The sequence below is a fragment of the Lolium rigidum genome, chromosome 7 (assembly GCF_022539505.1).
Source record: "Lolium rigidum isolate FL_2022 chromosome 7, APGP_CSIRO_Lrig_0.1, whole genome shotgun sequence".
Lineage (NCBI taxonomy): Eukaryota > Viridiplantae > Streptophyta > Magnoliopsida > Poales > Poaceae > Lolium > Lolium rigidum.
The window spans coordinates 360,274,089-360,298,924 of record NC_061514.1 but is presented as its reverse complement, the minus strand read 5'-3'; positions in this window follow the sequence as shown (position 1 = coordinate 360,298,924).

The following is a 24,836-nucleotide window of genomic DNA, read 5'->3' as shown; positions in this document are numbered from 1 at the left end:
GCTGAAAGATCTTCTCGCTACAATCAAAAGGAGCGACATTGTACTCTTGCGAGTCAACGTTCTCTTCATGGATATAAAGCCACCTTTTGCGCCACCCTTGAACAGAGTCATGGAATTTGACATCGAAATATTCGACATCTGGGCGGACGCAGATAACAACACCACCTACATTATAGGCGGTGTTGTGGGAGCTGTTGCGGCGGACAAGGAATATGTGTTTCCACAGGCCCCAATTGGGATGGGTCCCGAGAAAGCATTCGCAGAGGGTGATGAAGATAGAGATGTGGAGGATGGAATTGGGGGTGAGCTGGTGCAGCTGCAGCCCGTAAACAAAGAGTAATCCACGAAGAAATTGGTGGATCAGAGTAGCCAAAACGCGGATGAGGTGGTCAACGAAGGTTACCCGGTATCCAATGCGTGGCGTGGGGAAGCTCTCCTCGCCGGGGAAGATCAGTGTCTTCTCCTGCTTCATGAATCCGAGCTTCTTGAGCAGGTTCACATCCTGGTTGGAGATCCTGGATCTCTCCCACTCGGAGAACTGCAGGTCTTCTATCGCCATGGGGGAGGTGTGCTTGGTGAGCCTCGACCGTGGCGGCATTCAATGGGATTGACTACAGTGAGGAAGCAGGCACAGGCGCAGGAGCGTTTTGTGGCAATGTGGGATTTTGGAGAGAGACAGAGCAAAGGTGCGGCGCAGCGAAGGGATGAACGGAGGAAGAAGAAGGTCCTTTATAGAAAACCTGCGAATCGACGCGCCGTTGGATGCAGCAGGAATAGGCTTGATGCTTTACACGTGGTTCAGGGGGTGAAAACGTATTTTTACTACGATGGAACTGGACAGGTGCTACAGCGCGCGTGCCAGGAAAAGCGGAGGACGTGTGTCCCCCACTTGCGTAACGTGTCAAAATGCCACAGATTTTGGGTCCACAGGTCAGTGACAGGACAGAACTCGCATTTTCCCGATACAGGGGTCGTGGCTATCGTCAGCACTGATGTCACTTTAACAAAGGAAAATCTCGGCTGCGGTATTATGAAGATTGGTGATAGTGAAGAAGTAATGGTAATTTCGAGAGCTTTTGATCAAATACAAGCATTTTTTCATATGCTCGGGGGCTACTCCCATCGGGAGCGCTGGTCGCGCACCCGATAAAGATGGAAGAACTCGAAAAGATGACAATATAGCGACAAAAGATGTTAAAATGGTGAGCCTACAACCAAGTACAAGCACTTGGTTGTAGCCTCGGGGGCTACTCCCATCGGGAACGTTGTTCGCGTGCCCGATGAAATTATAAAAAGCGTGGTGAGCATATTTCGAGTTATACAAATAACTCTTCATATACTCCCATCAGGAGGATAAGATAAAAATATACAAGTCATCCGATGACTCGAATAAATGTGCTATTCCAACAGCCGAAAAAGCACTCGACAATATATTCTCAGAGTGCCTCAGTCGCAAATTAATCTCTGAATGCCGCAATACTTTGCGAAGGTAAGTCCCCGGGATCCGTCCTGTGCGGCGTGGCACCGCCTCTGACGGCGCTTTGCTTATTTTTCCGTGTCAGCAGATGCGAAGAAAAATCCTAACGGACGCGTTAGGTACCCGATAAAACATGACTGGAATTCGACATCTGGTAAGACCTTAAGCGGCGCATGTCGAATTACACCAGTATCCCGAGATCATGTCCAGGGATGTGATCTTGAAGTAGGTTTTGGTGGATTGCCGCAAGAGCAGTTAACTAGTACCTGATCTGTCAGATGAACTAGCCCCAATTACCGTTATCCCTGTACAATATATGATTGATTATTTAAAAATATGTGTTAACTCGAAGAAGTTGTATGGTAATTGTAAAGTTGGATATTTTCCCTGATTCTCCGATTCAAGCAAATTCTCGGGGGCTACTTACATAGGCATCCCCAATGGGCCTACCGAAGAAGGTACCCGGGGTTTACTGAAGGCCCACGAGTCGACGAATATGGAGCTCGGAAGCCCAATTAGTTATTGATATGGAAAGATAGAATTGTGTTAGGAAATAGAGAGATTTGTAACTTTACGGGTTGAACTCAAAGAGTCTCCCGGAATCTGTAAACTTGTGTAATACAAAACCCTCGGCTCCGCCTCCTATATAAGGGGGAATCGAGGGACGAAGAGAGGATTGATTATATTGTCAACACAACCCTAGTTTTCTAGTAGTCGAGTACTTTTCTGGCTGAAACCCTCGAGATCTACTTGCCCTCTACTCCCAACTAAACCCTAGTCTACAATCTGTAGGCATTGACAAGTTAATCCCTTGTCAGTGTCCGCCGCGGTAGAAACTCTGAATGTCGTGAATCGAAAAATAGTACGCGAAGGTAAGACCCTAGGATTCATTATGTGTGGTGTGGCATCGCACATGAATGCGCTCTCCCACTTTATCCGCATCAACAGATGTGAAGAAAAATCCTGACGGGCGCGTTGGGTACTCGATAAAATAAAGCTGGAATTCTATTCACGATAAGTCCTGAAGCGGCACGTGTCGAATTACGCCAGTATCCCAGGTTCGAGCCCAGGGACTTGAGCTTGAAGTAGGTTTATGCGGGTTTTCCACGAGAGCAATTAACTGGTACCTGGTCCATCAGATGAACTAGCCTCATTTACCATTGTCCATGTACAAAAGAGACATTAAGTAAAAAATTCATTACGTTTCGAAAGATAGACATATGGTGAAGATTTTACTCGACTCTACGATTCAAGCAAAATCTCGGGGGCTACTGACATGGGTATGCCTAATAGGCATGCCGAATAAAGCACCCTGACTCTATAAGAAAGTAAGAAGCCCATGGACCCGAAGCTTTGGAGGCCCAGAAGGTCAAGGATCTTCGGGTTAGGAAAGTAGTAATGTAATAGGAAACTTGTAGCAATATAGGAAAGGCCCAACACATCTCGAAGAGTTTGTAACTTGTACGACACGAAAAGCCTCGGGTTCGCCTCCTATATAAAGGACAAGCCAATGGAGGAAGAAGGGATCTAAATCATTGTAACCCTAACCACCATAATCTTAAGTTGAGCACCTTTGTTCGGCTGAACCTTCGAGATCTACTTGTCCTCTACTTCTTACGAAACCTCAAGTCTACAATCTGTAGGCATTGACGAGTTAATCCCTCGTCAATATGTTCATTATTGTGTACCTATATCGTGAAACTAGAGTTGTGTCTCACGGATGTTTTTGCATTGAGGATGAGTGCACCATAAGGGGTAACTCAAGGCAGTGTGTGTGAGAGAGAGTAGGGCGTAAGGCGGGGAGCCATCGGGATGGGAGACACGATTTATGTAGGTTCAGATCTCACAATGGTGGCAAGATCCTACTTCCAGCTATAAATTACTATATGGGCAACAAGTACATGATTGCAATGATAGGGATTGTGTGTTGTTCCCTGTGCCCTAAGGGGTCCCTTAGGCCGGCTTATAAAGGCAGTCATACCAAGGGTTATAGGGGAGAGTCCAAGCCAGATCTAACACAAAGTCCTAGACTAATATGATGACACATTATCTTGTTCTTCATGTTTCTGCCTTGCCTAGATAAAGCACTTTGACAACTGCCTTGCGTAGTCCAGGTCGGACCTCCACCTTGATCCACTACCAGTTGGGCCGCCCGGTCGTGCTATGGGCTCGACCACCATCTATGGGCCACCCAGACTTGCCGGTCTGAGACTATGTCTTGGGTATGACTATTTCACATATCCCCAACAATAGCCCCCGGAATTTTTCGCATCCACCTAGCTCATGTCACAATCTTCATCTCCATATATATTCTTCAAAATCATGTTCACAACGGATCTTGAAGAACACCAAACACATATTTCGCCCGCTTTAGCTCCAAAGTGAAATTATAACTTCTTTATATGGATTCAATCTCAATGGTCATATCAACAGAATGTAACCTCCAACGGATCTATTGTGGAAATAGCATATCATAAAACGAAAGGCACTAGTGTGAAGTTATCAAAGATCTAAAACGTAATCACCATTCTGCCTCATATGCTTTCAGATTAGGAAATTCAAATTATAAATTGTTGCACAGAGAAATTATCGCCCAAGGACAGGGACATGTGGCGGAAATCCAATGATTACCACTATAGCATTCCAGGCACACATACACATCCACCTCTTTAAATAGTGGGAGGGGTGCAGTGAAATCCTGATTCATCACCGCGCCCCTCCACTTTATCTTCAACCTGCATTGCAGCACGAGAGCTCAAGCTCCTTCCGGCTACCACCGGGAACAAGTATCCATTAACGTCAAACCAGCATACCAGAGCTTCGTCATCACAAACATTCATGTCAACATTTTTCAACCACCAAGCATCATCAGCAACATGTACATCATGTTATCTCCATCTTCCCCATGATAGATCCGATCTTTGTTGCTCCTCTTGCCACCCTAGATCCGCCAAGCAAGGTAGAACATCAAAGAAATCTCGATGCCACGAGCGGATCTAGTGGCCAAGTTGATCCTGAGATCGAGGATAGGAAGCTCCCGAAGAGGAGGACGAAGGAGAAGATCATGCGACATAAGAGCTTGAGGTAGAAGAAGGAGGTCTTCCCGCCAAGAAGAAGAGAGGGAACAAACCCTAGAAGGGAAAGTGGTGGCATGGAAACTTCTCCGAGGTGGATCTCTCCAATGTCGAGAAGGAAGCTATTTTATGCCCTAAGGTGGAAACTGGTGGAGGGTAATTCCGAGCAAGCGTCACCCCACAGAGAGAGGGTGGTCACCAAGTCCCTCATGGACGCGGTTTTTTATTTCCGCTCTCAGATTTCTTTCCGGAGTTATTGAGCCATTATGTCCTCCAACCCCACAACCTTCCGCATAACAACATCACGATGTTGTTGGTTATGTTGCTCATTGCGAGGGGTATCTTAGCAAACTTGAAGTTTTACATTGGTATCAAGAGAAAGTGTGTCTGGACGAGGGGGCCGCTAGCAAACTTTTTTAATGTTTCCTTCAAGATCTGAGATGATAAAAAATAACCAGTACTTCTGCACCATGATTTCGTTAGGTTTTGGTCCAATGGTTTTTTCTACTGCAAGGATCAGGTGGTCCCAAGGAAAACCTATGGATTACCCCCTTCCAAGATAGAGTAGCGACAGAAAGAGAATCTTGGACTCCATTGACAATCTCCACACCCCACCTTAGCACTATTCATTCATTTGGCGGATCTGAAAATTAATGGGTCAGGATTTTGTTGACCAACATCTTGTCTTGAGTTGGTTCACAAGGCAGATCAAACTAATTTAGTACAGAAGGATATTGATACACTACTACGCTGGCAAGACGCATTCACTCTGTGTAACCAATATGATCTCATGTTTCATGCCCTCGACAAGAGGATTCGGAAGCTGCTGAAAGTTGCCAGGGACATTCATACTTATAAGTTTGGATGCAACACGTAAACAAAACACTTGCCCAGATGTAAGTTTTTATGACTGGTTTATCTTCATTTCATTTTTGTTTCTCCCTTAGGCTTGTCTTTATTAACGTAAGCATTTTTGCTCATCAAATCCTTGCAGGGTTCATCGTACGCCACCCCCGTCCGTGCCGCCTTAGCCGAGATTTACCAGAAAGAGACGTAGTTATTCCTAGGAACTCTGAATCTTCTCATCATCGAAGTACAAGACGGAGAGCGGCCTCGCTAGCACCGAGAAGAGGGTAGAGGACCACAAAGTGGATCCGATATGATCAACACCTATGCTCTAGAGAGTAGAAGGCAGGCGCAGATCGCTACCACTAATGTGGGCCCCATGCAAAACTTTCCTAACACCACATTTGTCTATTGTAAACTTATTTTTTGTTTTCATTTCTGCCTTAGGTTTCCTCAATCCACTTATAATTTTTCATTTAGAGGGGGGAAACCTCACGTCAATACCTCCACTACTTCCAGGGTGAAGGTTTCTACTCACAAAACCAAACCCTCTCCCGCCACTATGCCAAAAATTCATGCCACCAGCTCACCATCCAGGTATACTTCTACTACGCCTCCATCTAAGGCAAAATCTTCCAAGGTTAATGACCTCGAGAAATATCAATTGTACAAAGATAAAGAGATCTCCATGGACTTGGGAGCTGGCCTGCGCAAGGCGGATGATGTTAAATCTACACCAAAAAGGCTGAAGCTTTGGCTGATGATGCCGTAACCAAGGCGGAGATTTCCCAAAAATGGTCCTCAGCAAAAATCTTCAATGGCGCATCCTCTAGCAAAACTAAAAAAGAAAAACTTGATCAAACGCACAAGGAGATAGATGTGTTGATGGAAGATGTTTGTGGCCACTCAGACGATGAATACATCGCCTAAGATAAGATGGCAAAGAAAGTGGCCAAGTTTTTTGAGGACCACAAGAAAGTCACAAAGGTTCATAGTTTCCTTAACAGTGTTGCCCCCAAGATCGAAGGTAGATTTTGCATAGAAATCCAGCTTTGTGATCCAAAGAGTAGAATTTTGATTTTGTTTAGTTTATGAAATGTAGCCCCCCAAGCATTAAGGTAGAAACATTTTTTCCTGTGCTAATGCTCAAGGGAGGTTTTGGTGGGCCTTGAGTTCCTACTCATATCCATCTTCCACGATCATGTCCAACCCGATGGTGGTCTGTGTTGGCCTTGATGTCCTAGGAGTTAGATCTCGATCCGTTTTGCCGATGAATATGTGGATGCCATCGATTGAAACGATGTAGAAGCAAGCTAGGTCCACCCTAGCCGGAATCCAACATGTTTTGTTAGGGACAATGGGGATATTTCCAACGCAGACACGACCGACGGTGACACCGACACATGTAAAGGCGGATCTCGTCGAGATCTACACACCAGACGCCTCTTATCCCACGGTGGGCGCCAAATATCATTGCCTTGAGGACAAGTACACCATGAGGGGTGCCTCAAGGCGGTGAGAGAGGGATAGAGCAGGGTGTAACATGGGGAGCCTTCAGGATGGGAAGACACGAGTTACCCATGTTAAGATCTCACAACGATGGTGATATCATACATCCTGCTATAAATCACTATATGGGCAAGAAATGCGCGATTATAATGATAGGGATTGTGTTTTTTGTTTGTTCCCTAAGGGTTCCCATGGGTCGGCTTATAAATATGCTCGGACCTAGGGTTACAAGGGAGAGTCCAAGCTCAATCTAACAAAAAGTCCTAGACTAACACGACGACACGATATCTTGTTCTTCACATTTCCGCCTTGCCTAGAGCGTTTTGGCAACCGCCTTGCATATTCCAGGTTGAACCTCTTTGATCCACCAGAAAGTTGGTCGTCTGGTTGTGCTATGGGCTTGCCAGTCCGATACTATGGCGTGTGGAGTCACTGGTAGAAAACGGGCCTATTGTCCCGGTTGGTAAGGGCCTTTAGTCCCTGTTTTCCAACCAGGACTAAAGCCTCCTCTTTAGTCTAAGGCCCTCCATGTGGGCTGCAGACGTGCGCCGGGGCGGATAACACCAACCTAGACTAAAGGCCATGACATCTATTTTTTATTCAATTTTTTCTAATTTTTTTACACTCCCTTTTTGTCTATTTTTTTAGAATTTTAGTTATTTTAATTGTTTAGTCTCTAACCACACTTAATCTCTAGTCAAATTAATTACTCCTAGTGAAATTTTTCGCTCGGTCACCCATCCTCAAACTGCTGCAACACTAGCAAGTTTAACTTCTCAGTTTCTTCCATCCCGCATGTAAGTGCTTTGCGCGCACGTTATTGATACTAGTATCGTATCAATCATATTAACCTATTGGTCACGATATCACACTTCTATATTGTTTAAATTCCAAATAATTATTTTAATAAATAGAAATAATGACATAATAATAATTTTGAATAAATAAATAACAATAATTTTTTTTGCAAAACCTAAAACCTGAAATGTTTCATATTTCCCTTTGGCAGTGAGATAATCTAAAAAATGGCTAACTCGGTAAATCCCAATGAATTTGGATGTAACTTTTCGCGTAGATACATTTTCATACATTAAACATTTTTTTTCTGAATTCGTATGCAAAAGATATTGCCATTTTACCAAAAAAATCCAAATTAAGTCAAATTAATGTTTGTTATTTGTCATAATAACTAGATCACCTAAGCTACCTACATCTAAAATTATTTTAAATTTTGAATTTTCTATCATTTTCTTTTTTTGTTTTACATACAAAAAAAAATGCGACCCAGGGGGATGTGTGTGGAGCCAAAAAAAAAGCCCCAGAAAACCTTTAGTCTGGGTTGGTGTCTCCAACCGATACTAAAGGGTAGACATTTACTTTTGATTGGAGACACCAACCGGGACTAAAGAGGCTCGCACCGGTAGGGTCTACCGCATCCATTTAGTCTCGGTTGGTATCTTCATCCGGAACTAAAGGTCATGTTACAAACCGGAACTAAAACTTTTTAGCGTCCTAGCCGTTCGAACCGGGAGTAATACTCACGTTAGTCTGGGTTCGTAATGCGACCGAAACTAATGCTCTAGGCAATTCCGAACGAAAGCCCAGTTCTCTACTCCTAGCTAGTTGCCCTATGTTCGTTCTTGTTAGAGCATCTCCAATCGTGTCCGCCAAACCGTCCCCCAAACGGGGCCGGATCGAGAGTTTGGGGGACGAGTTTTGTTCGTGCCGCGTTTGGGGGGACATCGCTCCCCAGCCGCGTCCCCCAAACTCCGTCCCTAATCAGAAATTCAAATAGTTTGCATTCAAAAGAGATCGTTCCCGCCGAAGTCATCGCGATCAGAGTAGCGGCGATCGGTGGTGCATGCTAAATTAGAAGAAGGGGTTGGGCGACACCGACGCATCCTGAGTCGACGTAGGCCCGTCGATCACGGTGAACTCGTCGTGATCTGCCCGGTGTGCATGCTCCGTCTGCTCCGTCGCCGACGCCGAGGCAGAGGCCGACGCAGGTGTAGTAGCAGATGTTGTCGTAGAGGCGTCTGCCGGCTCTTGCTCCGGGGTTGGGGTTGCTGCCGCTGCCTAGGCCACCGCCTCGGACGCCGCCTCGGCCGCCGCCATTTGGGCTTCGATGTCATCGAGGATCTGGCCTTTGAAGAAGTTGTGCGCCATCCACGTCCGGGGAGACATTCCTTCTGTCGATGCTCGGAGCAGGGACATGTCATCCCTGTGTTTCTTGAGCTCCATCTTCTCCTCTTATCTCTTGAGGAGCGCTGATACGTCTCCGACGTATCGATAATTTCTTATGTTACATGCCACATTATTGATGATATCTACATGTTTTATACACATTATATGTCGTGTTTATGCATTTTCCGGCACTAACCTATTAACGAGATGCCGAAGAGCCAGTTGCTGTTTTCTACTGTTTTTGGTTTCAGAAATCCTACAAAGGAAATATTCTCGGAATTGGACGAAATCAACGCCCGGGGTCCTATTTTTGCACGAAGCTTCCGGAAGACCAAGGGGAAAGGAAGTGGGGCCACGAGGCGCCGCCACAACAGGGCGGCGCGGCCCGAGTCTTGGCCGCGCGGCCCTGGTGTGTGGGGCCCTCGTGTGGCCCCCGCGTTGCCCTTCCGCCTACTTAAAGCCTTCGTCGCGAAACCCCCGATACCGAGAGCCACGATACGGAAAACCTTACCGAGACGCCGCCGCCGCCAATCCCATCTCGGGGGATTCGGAGATCGCCTCCGGCACCCTGCCGGAGAGGGGAATCATCTCCCGGAGGACTCTTCACCGCCATGGTCGCCTCCGGAGTGATGAGTGAGTAGTTCACCCCTGGACTATGGGTCCATAGCAGTAGCTAGATGGTCGTCTTCTCCTCATGTGCTTCATTGTCGGATCTTGTGAGCTGCCTAACATGATCAAGATCATCTATCTGTAATTCTATATGTTGTGTTTGTCGGGATCCGATGGATAGAGTATACTATGTTATGTTGATTATCAATCTATTACCTATGTGTTGTTTATGATCTTGCATGCTCTCCGTTATTAGTAGAGGCTCCGGCCAAGTTTTTGCTCTTAACTCCAAGAGGGAGTATTTATGCTCGATAGTGGGTTCATGCCTCCATTAAATGCGGGACGAGTGACGGAAAGTTCTAAGGCTGTGGATGTCTTGTTGCCACTAGGGATAAAACATTGATGCTATGTCCGAGGATGTAGTTATTGATTACATTACGCACCATACTTAATGCAATTGTCTGTTGTTTGCAACTTAATACTGGAAGGGGTTCGGATGATAACCTGAAGGTGGACTTTTTAGGCATAGATGCATGCTGTATAGTGGTCTATGTACTTTGTCGTAATGCCCAATTAAATCTCACTATACTTATCATATCATGTATGTGCATTGTCATGCCCTCTCTATTTGTCAATTGCCCGACTGTAATATGTTCACTCAACATGCTATTTATCTTATGGGAGAGACACCTCTAGTGAACTGTGGACCCCGGTCCATTCTTTTACATCGAATACAATCTACTGCAATACTTGTTCTACTGTTTTCTGCAAACAATCATAATCCACACTATACATCTAATCCTTTGTTACAGCAAGCCGGTGAGATTGACAACCTCACTGTTTCGTTGGGGCAAATAAAACTTTGGTTGTGTTGTGCAGGTTCCACGTTGGCGCCGGAATCCCTGGTGTTGCGCCGCACTACATCCCGCTGCCATCAACCTTCAACGTGCTTCTTGGCTCCTCCTGGTTCGATAAACCTTGGTTTCTTTCTGAGGGAAAACTTGCCGCTGTACGCATCACACCTTCCTCTTGGGGTTCCCAACGGACGCGTGTTGTACGCGTATCAAGCATATTTTCTGGCGCCGTTGCCGGGGAGATCAAGACACGCTGCAAGGGGAGTCTCCACAATCCAATCTCTCTACTTTGTTTTTGTCTTGCTTTATTTTATTTACTACTTTGTTTGCTGCATTATATCAAAACACAAAAAAATTAGTTGCTAGCTTTACTTTATTTACTGTCTTGCACTCTATATCAAAAACACAAAAAAATTAGTTAGTTGCATTTACTTTATCTAGTTTGCTTTATTTACTACTGTTAAAATGAATACTCCTGAAAATACTAAGTTGTGTGACTTCACAACCACAAATAATAATGATTTCCTATGCACACCTATTGCTCCACCTGCTACTACAGCAGAATTATTTGAAATTAAACCTGCTTTACTGAATCTTGTTATGCGAGAGCAATTTTCTAGTGTGAGTTGTGATGATGCTGCTGCCCATCTCAATAATTTTGTTGAATTGTGTGAAATGCAAAAGTATAAAGCTGTAGATGGTGACATTATAAAATTAAAATTGTTTCCTTTCTCATTAAGAGGAAGAGCTAAAGATTGGTTGCTATCTCTGCCTAAGAATAGTATTGATTCATGAACTAAATGCAAGGATGCTTTTATTGGTAGATATTATCCCCCTGCTAAAATTATATCTTTGAGGAGTAGCATAATGAATTTTAAACAATTGGATAATGAACATGTTGCACAAGCTTGGGAAAGAATGAAATCTTTGGTTAAAAATTGCCCAACCCATGGACTGACTACTTGGATGATCATCCAAACCTTTTATGCAGGACTGAACTTTTCTTCGCGGAACCTATTGGATTCAGCTGCTGAGATACCTTTATGTCCATCACTCTTGGTGAAGCAACAAAGCTCCTTGATAATATGGTGATTAATTACTCTGAATGGCACACGGAAAGAGCTCCGCAAGGTAAGAAGGTAAATTCTGTCGAAGAAACCTCCTCCTTGAGTGATAAGTTTGATGATATTATGTCTATGCTTGTGAATGATAGGACTAATGTTGATCCTAATAATGTTCCGTTAGCTTCATTGGTTGCCCAAGAAGAACATGTTGATGTAAACTTCATTAAAAATAATAATTTCAACAACAATGCTTATCGGAACAATTCTAGTAATAACTATAGGCCATATCCTTATAATAATGGTAACGGTTATGGTAATTCTTATGGGAATTCTTACAAAAATAATAGGAACACACCCCCTGGACTTGAAGCTATGCTTAAAGAATTTATTAGTACACACACTTCTTTTAACAAATCTGTTGAGGAAAAGCTCAATAAAATTGATATTCTCGCTTCTAAGGTTGATAGTCTTGCCTCTGATGTTGATCTTTTGAAATCGAAAGTTATGCCTAATAAGGATATTGAAAATAAAATTGTTACTACAGCAAATGCCATCCAAGTTAGAATTAATGAGAATATAAGATTGATGGCCGAATTGCATGCTAGGTGGGAAAGAGAAGAAAATGAAAGACTAGCTAAAGAGAACAATGTAGCTAAAGTTTGGACTATTACCACCACTAGTAATGTTAATGATTCACATGTTGCTGCACCTCCTACTATCAATGGTAAAATAATTAGTGCTGGCAATGTTACTACTCCTAGTGCAAAGCGTGCAAAACTACCGGAAACTGCTAAAACTGCTGAAACTGCCTGTGATAAAACTGCTGAAATTTTTTCCAACATTGGGGATGATGATCCCATTGCTTTAGATTATAATGGTTTGGATTTTGATGATTGCCACATCTCTGAAGTTATAAAGTTCTTACAAAAACTTGCTAAGCGTCCTAATGCTAGTGCTATAAACTTGGCTTTCACAAAACATATTACAAATGCTCTCATAAAAGCTAGAGAGGAGAAACTAAAACTTGAAACTTCTATTCCTATAAAGTTAGAAGATGGTTGGGAGCCCATCATTAAGATGAAGGTCAATGACTTTGATTGTAATGCTTTATGTGATCTTGGTGCAAGTATTTCCGTTATGCCTAAGAAAATTTATAATATGCTTGACTTGCCACCATTGAAAAATTGTTATTTGGATGTTAATCTTGTTGATAATGCTACAAAGAAACCTTTGGGGAGAGTTGATAATGTTCGCATTACCGTTAACAATAACCTTGTCCCCGTTGATTTTGTTGTCTTGGATATTGAATGCAATGCATCTTGTCCCATTATATTGTGAAGACCTTTTCTTCGAACTGTTGGAGCTATCATTGATATGAAGAAAGGTAATATTAAATATCAATTTCCTCTCAAGAAAGGTATGGAACACTTCCCTAGAAAGAGAATGAAGTTACCTTTTGATTCTATTATTAGAACAAGTTATGATGTCGATGCTTCATCTCTTGATAATACTTGATATACACTTTCTGCGCCTAGCTGAAAGGCGTTAAAGAAAAGCGATTATGGGAGACAACCCATGTTTTTACTACAGTATTTTTATTTTATATTTGAGTCTTGGAAGTTGTTTACTACTGTAGCAACCTCTCCTTATCTTAGTTTTGTGCATTGTTGTGCCAAGTAAAGTCGTTGATAGTAAGGTTCGTACTAGATTTGGATTACTGCGCAGAAACAGATTTCTTTGCTGTCACGAATTTCGACCTGCCTCTCTGTAGGTAGCTCAGAAAAATATGTCAATTTACGTGCGTGATCCTCAGATATGTACGTAACTTTCATTCAATTTGGGCATTTTCATTTGAGCAAGTCTGGTGCCTCAATAAAATCCGTCTTTACGGACTGTTCTGTTTTGACAGATTCTGCCTTTTATTTCGCATTGCCTCTTTTGCTATGATGGATGAATTTCTTTGTTCCATTAATGTCCAGTAGCCTTGTGCAATGTCCAGAAGTGTTAAGAATTATTATGTCACCTCTGAACATGTGAATTTTTATTATGCACTAACCCTCTAATGAGTTGTTTCGAGTTTGGTGTGGAGGAAGTTTTCAAGGATCAAGAGAGGGAGATGATACAATATGATCAAGGAGATTGAAAGCTCTAAGCTTGGGGATGCCCCGGTGGTTCACCCCTGCATATTCTAAGAAGACTCAAGCGTCTAAGCTTGGGGATGCCCAAGGCATCCCCTTCTTCATCGACAACATTATCGAGTTCCTCCCCTGAAACTATATTTTTATTCCATCACATCTTATGTGCTTTGCTTGGAGCGTCGGTTTGTTTTTGTTTTTGTTTTGTTTGAATAAAATGGATCCTAGCATTCATTGTGTGGGAGAGAGACACGCTCCGCTGTTGCATATGGACAAATATGTCCTTAGGCTTTACTCATAGTATTCATGGCGAAGGTTGAATCTTCTTCGTTAAATTGTTATATGGTTGGAATCGGGAAATGCTACATGTAGTAATTCTAAAATGTCTTGAATAATTTGATACTTGGCAATTGTTGTGCTCATGTTTAAGCTCTTGCATCATATACTTTGCACCCATTAATGAAGAAACACCTAGAGCTTGCTAAATTTGGTTTGCATATTTGGTCTCTCTAAAGTCGAGATAATTTCTAGTATTGAGTTTGAACAACAAGGAAGACGGTGTAGAGTCTTATAATGTTTACAATATGTCTTTTATGTGAGTTTTGCTGCACCGGTTCATCCTTGTGTTTGTTTCAAATAATCTTGCTAGCCTAAACCTTGTATCGAGAGGGAATACTTCTCATGCATCCAAAATCCTTGAGCCAACCAGTATGCCATTTGTGTCCACCATACCTACCTACTACATGGTATTTCTCCACCATTCCAAAGTAAATTGCTTGAGTGCTACCTTTAAAATTTCCATTCTTTACCTTTGCAATATATAGCTCATGGGACAAATAGCCTAAAAACTATTGTGGTATTGAATATATACTTATGCACTTTATCTCTTATTAAGTTGCTTGTTGTGCGATAACCATGTTCCTGGGGACGCCATCAACTACCCTTTGTTGAATATCATGTGAGTTGCTATGCATGTCCGTCTTGTCTGAAGTAAGGAGATTTACCACTCATTTATTGGTTAGAGCATGCATATTGTTAGAGAAGAACATTGGGCCGCTAACTAAAGCCATGAATCATGGTGGAAGTTTCGAGTTTTGGACATATATCCTCAATCTCATATGAGAACATTAATTGTTGCTACATGCTTATGCATTAAAGAGGAGTCCATTATCTGTTGTCTATGTTGTCCCGGTATGGATGTCTAAGTTGAGAATAATCAAAAGCGAGAAATCCAAATGCGAGCTTTCTCCTTAGACCTTTGTACAGGCGGCATGGAGGTACCCCTTTGTGACACTTGGTTAAAACATGTGTATTGCGATAATCCCGGTAATCCGAGCTAATTAGGACAAGGTGCGGGCACTATTAGTATACTATGCATGAGGCTTGCAACTTGTAAGATATAATTTACATGATACATATGCTTTATTACTACCGTTGACAAAATTGTTTCTTGTTTTCAAAATCAAAGCTCTAGCACAAATATAGCAATCAATGCTTCCTCTGCGAAGGGCCTTTCTTTTACTTTTATGTTGAGTCAGTTCACCTATTTCTCTCCACCTCAAGAAGCAAACACTTGTGTGAACTGTGCATTGATTCCTACATACTTGCATATTGCACTTGTTATATTACTCTATGTTGACAATATCCATGATATATACATGTTACAAGTTGAAAGCAACCGCTGAAACTTAATCTTATTTTGTGTTGCTTCAATACCTTTACTTTGATTTATTGCTTTATGAGTTAACTCTTATGCAAGACTTATTGATGCTTGTCTTGAAGTACTATTCATGAAAAGTCTTTGCTTTATGATTCGAGTTGTTTACTCATGTCATTACCATTGTTTTGATCGCTGCATTCATTACATATGCTTACAATAGTATGATCAAGGTTATGATGGCATGTCACTCCAGAAATTATCTTTGTTATCGTTTACCTGCTCGGGACGAGCAGGAACTAAGCTTGGGGATGCCGATACGTCTCCGACGTATCGATAATTTCTTATGTTCCATGCCACATTATTGATGATATCTACATGTTTTATACACATTATATGTCGTGTTTATGCATTTTCCGGCACTAACCTATTAACGAGATGTCGAAGAGCCAGTTGTTGTTTTCTGCTGTTTTTGGTTTCAGAAATCCTACAAAGGAAATATTCTCGGAATTGGACGAAATCAACGCCCGAGGTCCTATTTTTGCATGAAGCTTCCGGAAGACCGAGGGGAAAGGAAGTGGGGCCACGAGGCGCCGCCACAACAGGGCGGCGCGGCCCGGGTCTTGGCCGCGCGGCCCTGGTGTGTGGGGCCCTCGTGTGCCCCCACGTTGCCCTTCCGCCTACTTAAAGCCTTCGTCGCGAAACCCCCGGTACCGAGAGCCACGATACGGAAAACCTTGCGAGACGCCGCCGCCGCCAATCCCATCTCGGGGGATTCCGGAGATCGCCTCGGCACCCTGCCGGAGAGGGGAATCATCTCCCGGAGGACTCTTCACCGCCATGGTCGCCTCCGGAGTGATGAGTGAGTAGTTCACCCCTGGACTATGGGTCCATGGCGGTAGCTAGATGGTCGTCTTCTCCTCATGTGCTTCATTGTCGGATCTTGTGAGCTGCCTAACATGATCAAGATCATCTATCTCGTAATTCTATATGTTGTGTTTGTCGGGATCCGATGGATAGAGAATACTATGTTATGTTGATTATCAATCTATTACCTATGTGTTGTTTATGATCTTGCATGCTCTCCGTTATTAGTAGAGGCTCGGCCATGTTTTTTCTCTTAACTCCAAGAGGGAGTATTTATGCTCGATAGTGGGCTCATGCCTCCATTAAATGCAGGACGGTGACAAAAAGTTCTAAGGTTGTGGATGTGCTTGTTGCCACTAGGGATAAAACATTGATGCTATGTCCGAGGATGTAGTTATTGATTACATTACGCACCATACTTAATGCAATTGTCCGTTGTTTGCAACTTAATGCTGGAAGGGGTTCGGATGATAACTCGAAGGTGGACTTTTTAGGCATAGATGCATGCTGGATAGCGGTCTATGTACTTTGTCGTAATGCCCAATTAAATCTCACTATACTTATCATATCATGTATGTGCATTGTCATGCCCTCTCTATTTGTCAATTGCCCGACTGTAATTTGTTCACCCAACATGCTATTTATCTTATGGGAGAGACACCTCTAGTGAACTGTGGACCCCGGTCCATTCTTTTACATCGAATACAATCTATCGCAATACTTGTTCTACTTGTTTTCTGCAAACAATCATCATCCACACTATACATCTAATCCTTTGTTACAGCAAGCCGGTGAGATTGACAACCTCACTGTTTCGTTGGGGCAAAGTACTTTGGTTGTGTTGTGCAGGTTCCACGTTGGCGCCGGAATCCCTGGTGTTGCGCCGCAATACATCCCGCTGCCATCAACCTTCAACGTGCTTCTTGGCTCCTCTTGGTTCGATAAACCTTGGTTTCTTTCTGAGGGAAAACTTGTCGCTGTACGCATCACACCTTCCTCTTGGGGTTCCCAACGGACGCGTGCTGTACGCGTATCAAGCGCCGCCCACCTTTCGTAGGCCATTTTGTCGCGGGAGAGCAAGGTCGAGGAGACCTCGACGAGGCATTTCGTGATCGACACATGCGTCTTCTCGGACGACGCAACGTCGGCCAAGGCAGCCTTGGTAGCCTTGTTGCCGATAGGGCGCTCTGCCGACGTAGCCAACGGCGCATCCAGATCAATGGTGTCTTTCCCCTTCGACAACGACTGGCGCGTCAACTGCCATTTCTCGTTCATTTTGAGCTTGCTATAGCAATGCATCAGCGTGAAAGACTTATGCCCTTCTGAGTTCCTCCGGTACAAATCCATGGCCTGTCAAACTAACCAAAGGAAACGCAATCATTTCATTGAACAAAATGTAGGCGCTACAGATTATGTAAGAAAGAGTCGCACCATTTGGCTGATGTCGACGCCGCTCTCGCCTCTGGTCTCCATCTCGTGATGGAACCCATGGAACAAGTTCACCGACGCCTGGATGATGGCCCATCGTGTCGACATTTCCTTTTGGCTCCTCTTCATTGTCACTTTGTTGTAGTCACTGTTGATGAGCTTGCGCTCATCGAACTCGGCCTTGATCCTCGCCCAATACTTCTCGTACTTTTGGTTGGCGCCGATGATGGAGTCATGGCTCACCGTCTCCCATGACTCGCACAGACATTGATCCTCCAGAGGCGTCCACTTGGGCCCTCGTGTGCCCGACGCCTTGTTCTTCTTCTTCCTCACGCCATCCGCGTCAACCTCCACGAGATCATCGGTATCCTCACCGGCACCCTCCTCGTCCCGCCCTCTTCATCCTCGCCATCGTTGTCGTCCTCCACTCCCCCTCCTACTCGTCCTTGTCCTCGTCCCCCTCCTCCTCCTCCTCCTCGGCACCGGCTCCATTGAATTTGAGCGGCCCCCTGTGGCCAGTGAACGGGGCGTCGTCCGGACCGGAACCTGGGTCGCGCTAGGGCGCTTGCTCGTACGCCAGGGAGTAGAAGAGGGAGTTGGGGTTGAAGCCTCCACGTGGCAGCGCATCCTGGTAGTGGGGCGACAAGTTTGGCATCACGCACCCGGGAGTGGCGGAGGGGCCGTCGTTGTAGAAACCGGATGTCCACGGAGAGAGCACTCCCGGAACGTACACTGGCGTCGACGTACTCCTGTGCTCACGTTGGTGGCAGCGACACCCGGCCATCAACTGATGGTGCGCGCGCGCAGCCAGCGCCTTCTTCTCCTACTGCGCCGCCCTCCATCCTTTCCGCTCCACCGTCGACAACTTCTGGCGCAGATAGTCTTGATGCCACTGATCATCGGTCCAGCCTTCCGAGTTCTTCTTCGGAGCCGGTGCCTTCCGCGGCTTCGCGAAGGGCGCCTTCGCCCCTTTCGTCTCATTGTCCGGCGGCTTCTTGGCCGCTTTCTTGGCCATCTTTTTGGGGGCCATCGGCGGCGCCATGGATGTGAGAGGGTAGCGGCGGCGGGAGGAAACAGAGTAGCGACGGCGGGAGGGAGAAATGAATTGGCGGGATAGGAGGTCAAATGTGTTGGGAGGCCAGAAATGCACGGCGGGAGAGGCGCAATGTGGCGGGAGGGGCGCGATTTGGCAAGAATGGGGGACGGATTTTTCCTGTGCCGCTGACGCGCTGGTCCCGCCACTCTGATACGTCCCAAACGTATCTATAATTTCTTATGTTCCATGCTACTTTTATGATGATACTCACATGTTTTATACACATTAAATGTCATTATTATGCATTTTCCGGCACTAACCTATTGACGAGATGCCGAAGAGCCGATTCTTGTTTCTGCTGTTTTTGGTTTCAGAAATCCTAGTAAGGAAATATTCTCGGAATTGGACGAAATCAACGCCCAGGGTCCTATTTTTGCACGAAGCTTCCAGAAGACCGAAGGAGTCACGAAGTGGGGCCACGAGGCGCCGCCACAACAGGGCGGCGCGGCCAGGAAGGGGCCCGCGCGGCCCTGTTGTGTGGGGCCCCCGTGGCGCCTCCTGACCTGCCCTTCCGCCTACTTAAAGCCTCCGTCGCGAAACCCCCGATGCCGAGAGCCACGATACGGAAAACCTTCCGGAGACGCCGCCGCCGCCAATCCCATCTCGGGGGATTTAGGGAGATCGCCTCCGGCACCCTGCCGGAGAGGGGAATCATCTCCCGGAGGTCTCTTCATCGCCATGATCGCCTCCGGATCGATGTGTGAGTAGTTCACCCCTGGACTATGGGTCCATAGCAAGTAGCTAGATGGTCGTCTTCTCCCCATTGTGCTATCATGTTAGATCTTGTGAGCTGCCTATCATGATCAAGATCATCTATTTGTAATCCTTCATGTTGTGTTTGTTGGGATCCGATGAATATTGAATACTATGTCAAGTTGATTATCAATCTATCATATATGTTATTTATGTTCTTGCATGCTCTCCGTTGCTAGTAGAGGCTCGGCCAAGTTGATACTTGTGACTCCAAGAGGGGGTATTTATGCTCGATAGTGGGTTCATGCCTCCATTAAATGCGGGACAGTGACAGAAAGTTCTAAGGTTGTGGATGTGTTGTTGCCACTAGGGATAAAACATCGATGCTTTGTCTAAGGATACTTGTGTTGATTACATTACGCACCATACTTAATGCAATTGTCTGTTGTTTACAACTTAATACTGGAGGGGGTTCGGATGATAACCTGAAGGTGGACTTTTTAGGCATAGATGCATGCTTGGATAGCGGTCTATGTACTTTGTCGTAATGCCCTGATTAAATCTCTTAGTACTCATCATGATATATGTATGTGCATTGTTGTGCCTTCTTCATTTGTCAATTGCCCAACTGTAATTTTTTCACCCAACATCTGCTATCTTATGGCAGAGAGATACGTCTCCGACGTATCGATAATTTCTTATGTTCCATGCCACATTATTGATGATATCTACATGTTTTATACATACTTTATGTCATATTTATGCATTTTCCGGCACTAACCTATTAACGAGATGCCGAAGAGCCGATTGCTGTTTTCTGCTGTTTTTGGTTTCAGAAATCCTACAAAGGAAATATTCTCGGAATTGGACGAAATCAACGCCCAGGGTCCTATTTTTGCATGAAGCTTCCAGAAGACCGAAGGGGAAAGGAAGTGGGGCCACGAGGCGCCGAAACCACAGGGCGGCGCGGCCTGGCCCTTGGTCGCGCCGGCCTGGTGTGTGGGGCCCTCGTGTGGCCCCCCGCGTTGCCCTTCCGCCTACTTAAAGCCTTCGTCGCGAAACCCCCGCATGCGAGAGCCACGATACGGAAAACCTTACGAGACGCCGCCGCCGCCAATCCCATCTCGGGGGATTCTGGAGATCGCCTCCGGCACCCTGCCGGAGAGGGGAATCATCTCCCGGAGGACTCTTCACCGCCATGGTCGCCTCCGGAGTGATGAGTGAGTAGTTCACCCCTGGACTATGGGTCCATAGCGGTAGCTAGATGGTTGTCTTCTCCTCATGTGCTTCATTGTCGGATCTTGTGAGCTGCCTAACATGATCAAGATCATCTATCTATAATTCTATATGTTGTGTTTGTCGGGATCCGATGGATAGAGAATACTATGTTATGTTGATTATCAATCTATTACCTATGTGTTGTTTATGATCTTGCATGCTCTCCGTTATTAGTAGAGGCTCAGGCCAAGTTTTTACTCTTAACTCCAAGAGGGAGTATTTATGCTCGATAGTGGGTTCATGCCTCCATTAAATCTGGGACGAGTGACGAAAGTTCTAAGGTTGTGGATGTGTTGTTGCCACTAGGGATAAAACATTGATGCTATGTCCGAGGATGTAGTTATTGATTACATTACGCACCATACTTAATGCAATTGTCTGTTGTTTGCAACTTAATACTGGAAGGGGTTTGGATGATAACCTGAAGGTGGACTTTTTAGGCATAGATGCATGCTGGATAGCGGTCTATGTATTTTGTCGTAATGCCCAATTAAATCTCACAATACTCATTATATCATGTATGTGCATTGCCATGCCCTCTCTATTTGTCAATTGCCCGACTGTAATTTGTTCACCCAACATGCTATTTATCTTATGGGAGAGACACCTCTAGTGAACTGTGGACCCCGGTCCATTCTTTTACATTGAATACAATCTACTGCAATACTTGTTCTATTGTTTTCTGCAAACAATCATCATCCACACTATACATCTAATCCTTTGTTACAGCAAGCCGGTGAGATTGACAACCTCACTGTTTCGTTGGGGCAAAGTACTTTGGTTGTGTTGTGCGGGTTCCACGTTGGCGCCGGAATCTCCGGTGTTGCGCCGCACTACATCCCGCCGCCATCAACCTTCAACGTGCTTCTTGGCTCCTCCTGGTTCGATAAACCTTGGTTTCTTTCTGAGGGAAAACTTGCCGCTGTACGCATCACACCTTCCTCTTGGGGTTCCCAACGGACGCGTGCTGTACGTGTATCAAGCATATTTTCTGGCGCCGTTGCCGGGGAGATCAAGACACGCTGCAAGGGGAGTCTCCACAATCCAACCTCTTTACTTTGTTTTTGTCTTGCTTTATTTTATTTACTACTTTGTTTGCTGCATTATATCAAAACACAAAAAAATTAGTTGCTAGCTTTACTTTATTTACTGCCTTGCACTCTATATCAAAAACACAAAAAAATTAGTTACTTGCATTTACTTTATCTAGTTTGCTTTATTTACTACTGCTAAAATGGCCACTCCTGAAAATACTAAGTTGTGTGACTTCACAACCACAAATAATAATGATTTCTTATGCACACCTATTGCTCCACCTGCTACTACGGCAGAATTCTTTGAAATTAAACCTGCTTTACTGAATCGTGTTATGCGAAAGCAATTTTCTGGTGTTAGTTCTGATGATGCTGCTGCCCATCTCAATAATTTTGTTGAATTGTGTGAAATGCAAAAGTATAAAGATGTAGATGGTGACATTATAAAATAAAAAATGTTTCCTTTCTCATTAAGAGGAAGAGCTAAAGATTGGTTGCTATCTCTGCCTAAGAATAATATTGATTCATGGACTAAATGCAAGGATGCTTTTATTGGTAGATATTATCCCCCTGCTAAAATTATATCTTTGAGGAGTAGCATAATGAATTTTAAACAATCAGATAATGAGCATGTTGCACAAGCTTGGGAAAGAATGAAATCTTTGGTTAAAAATTGCCCAACCCATGGACTGACTACTTGGATGATCATCCAAACCTATTATGCAGGACTGAACTTTTCTTCGCGGAACCTATTGGATTCAGCTGCTGGAGGTACCTTTATGTCCATCACTCTTGGTGAAGCAACAAAGCTCCTTGATAATATGATGATTAATTACTCTGAATGGCACACGGAAAGAGCTCCACAAGGAAAGAAGGTAAATTCTGTCGAAGAAACCTCTTCCTTGAGTGATAAGATTGATGCTATTATGTCTATGCTTATGAATGATAGGACTAATGTTGATCCTAATAATGTTCCGTTAGCTTCATTGGTTGCCCAAGAAGAACATGTTGATGTAAACTTCATTAAAAATAATAATTTCAACAACAATGCTTATCGGAACAATTCTAGTAACAACTATAGGCCATATCCTTCTGCTAATGGTAATGGTTATGGTAATTCTTATGGGAATTCTTACAACAATAATAGGAACACACCCCCTGGACTTGAAGCTATGCTTAAAGAATTTATTAGTACACAAACTGCTTTTAACAAATCTGTTGAGGAAAAGCTCAATAAAATTGATATTCTCGCTTCCAAGGTTGATAGTCTTGCCTCTGATGTTGATCTTTTGAAATCAAAAGTTATGCCTAATAAGGATATTGAAAATAAAATTGTTACTACAGCAAATGCCATCCAAGTTAGAAAAAATGAGAATATAAGATTGATGGCCGAATTGCATGCTAGGTGGGAAAGAGAAGAAAATGAAAAACTAGCTAAAGAGAATAATGTAGCTAAAGTTTGGACTATTACCACCACTAGTAATGTTAATGATTCACATGTTGCTGCACCTCCTACTATCAATGGTAAAATAATTGGTGTTGGCAATGTTACTACTCCTAGTGCAAAGCGTGCAAAATTGCCTGAAACTGCTAAAACTGCTGAAACTGCCTGTGATAATACTGCTGAAATTTTTTCCAACATTGGGGATGATGATCCCATTGCTGTAGATCATAATGGTTTGGATTTTGATGATTTCCACATCTCTGAAGTTATAAAGTTCTTACAAAAACTTGCTAATAGTCCCAATGCTAGTGCTATAAATTTGGCTTTCACAAAACATATTACAAATGCTCTCATAAAAGCTAGAGAAGAGAAACTAAAACTTGAAACTTCTATTCCTAGAAAGCTAGAGGATGGTTGGGAGCCCATCATTAGGATGAAGGTCAATAACTTTGATTGTAATGCTTTATGTGATCTTGGTGCAAGTATTTCCGTTATGCCTAAGAAAATCTATAATATGCTTGACTTGCCACCATTGAAAAATTGTTATTTGGATGTTAATCTTGTTGATAATGCTATAAAGAAACCTTTGGGGAGAGTTGATAATGTTCGCATTACCGTTAACAATAACCTTGTCCCCGTTGATTTTGTTGTCTTGGATATTGAATGCAATGCATCTTGTCCCATTATATTGGGAAGACCTTTTCTTCGAACTGTTGGAGCCATCACTGATATGAAGGAAGGTAATATTAAATATCAATTTCCTCTCAAGAAAGGTATGGAACACTTCCCTAGAAAGAGAATGGAGTTACCTTTTGATTCTATTATTAGAACAAATTATGATATCGATGCATCATCTCTTGATAATACTTGATATACACTTTCTGCGCCTAGCTGAAAGGCGTTAAAGAAAAGCGCTTATGGGAGACAACCCATGTTTTTACTACAGTATTTTTGTTTTGTATTTGAGTCTTGGAAGTTGTTTACTACTGTAGCAACCTCTCCTTATCTTAGTTTTGTGCATTGTTGTGCCAAGTAAAGTCTTTGATAGTAAGGTTCATACTAGATTTGGATTACTGCGCAGAAACAGATTTCTTTGCTGTCACGAATTTCGACCTGCCTCTCTGTAGGTAGCTCGGAAAAATATGCCAATTTACGTGCGTGATCCTCAGATATGTACGCAACTTTCGTTCAATTTGGGCATTTTCATTTGAGCAAGTATGGTGCCTCGATAAAATCCATCTTTACGGACTGTTCTGTTTTGATAGATTCTGCCTTTTATTTCGCATTGCCTCTTTTGCTATGGTGGATGAATTTCTTTGTTCCATTAATGTCCAGTAGCTTTGTGCAATGTCCAGAAGTGTTAAGGATGATTGTGTCACCTCTGAACATGTGAATTTTTATTATGCACTAACCCTCTAATGAGTTGTTTCGAGTTTGGTGTGGAGGAAGTTTTCAAGGATCAAGAGAGGAGGATGATACAATATGATCAAGGAGAGTGAAAGCTCTAAGCTTGGGGATGCCCCGGTGGTTTACCCCTGCATATTCTAAGAATACTCAAGCGTCTAATCTTGGGGATGCCCAAGGCAT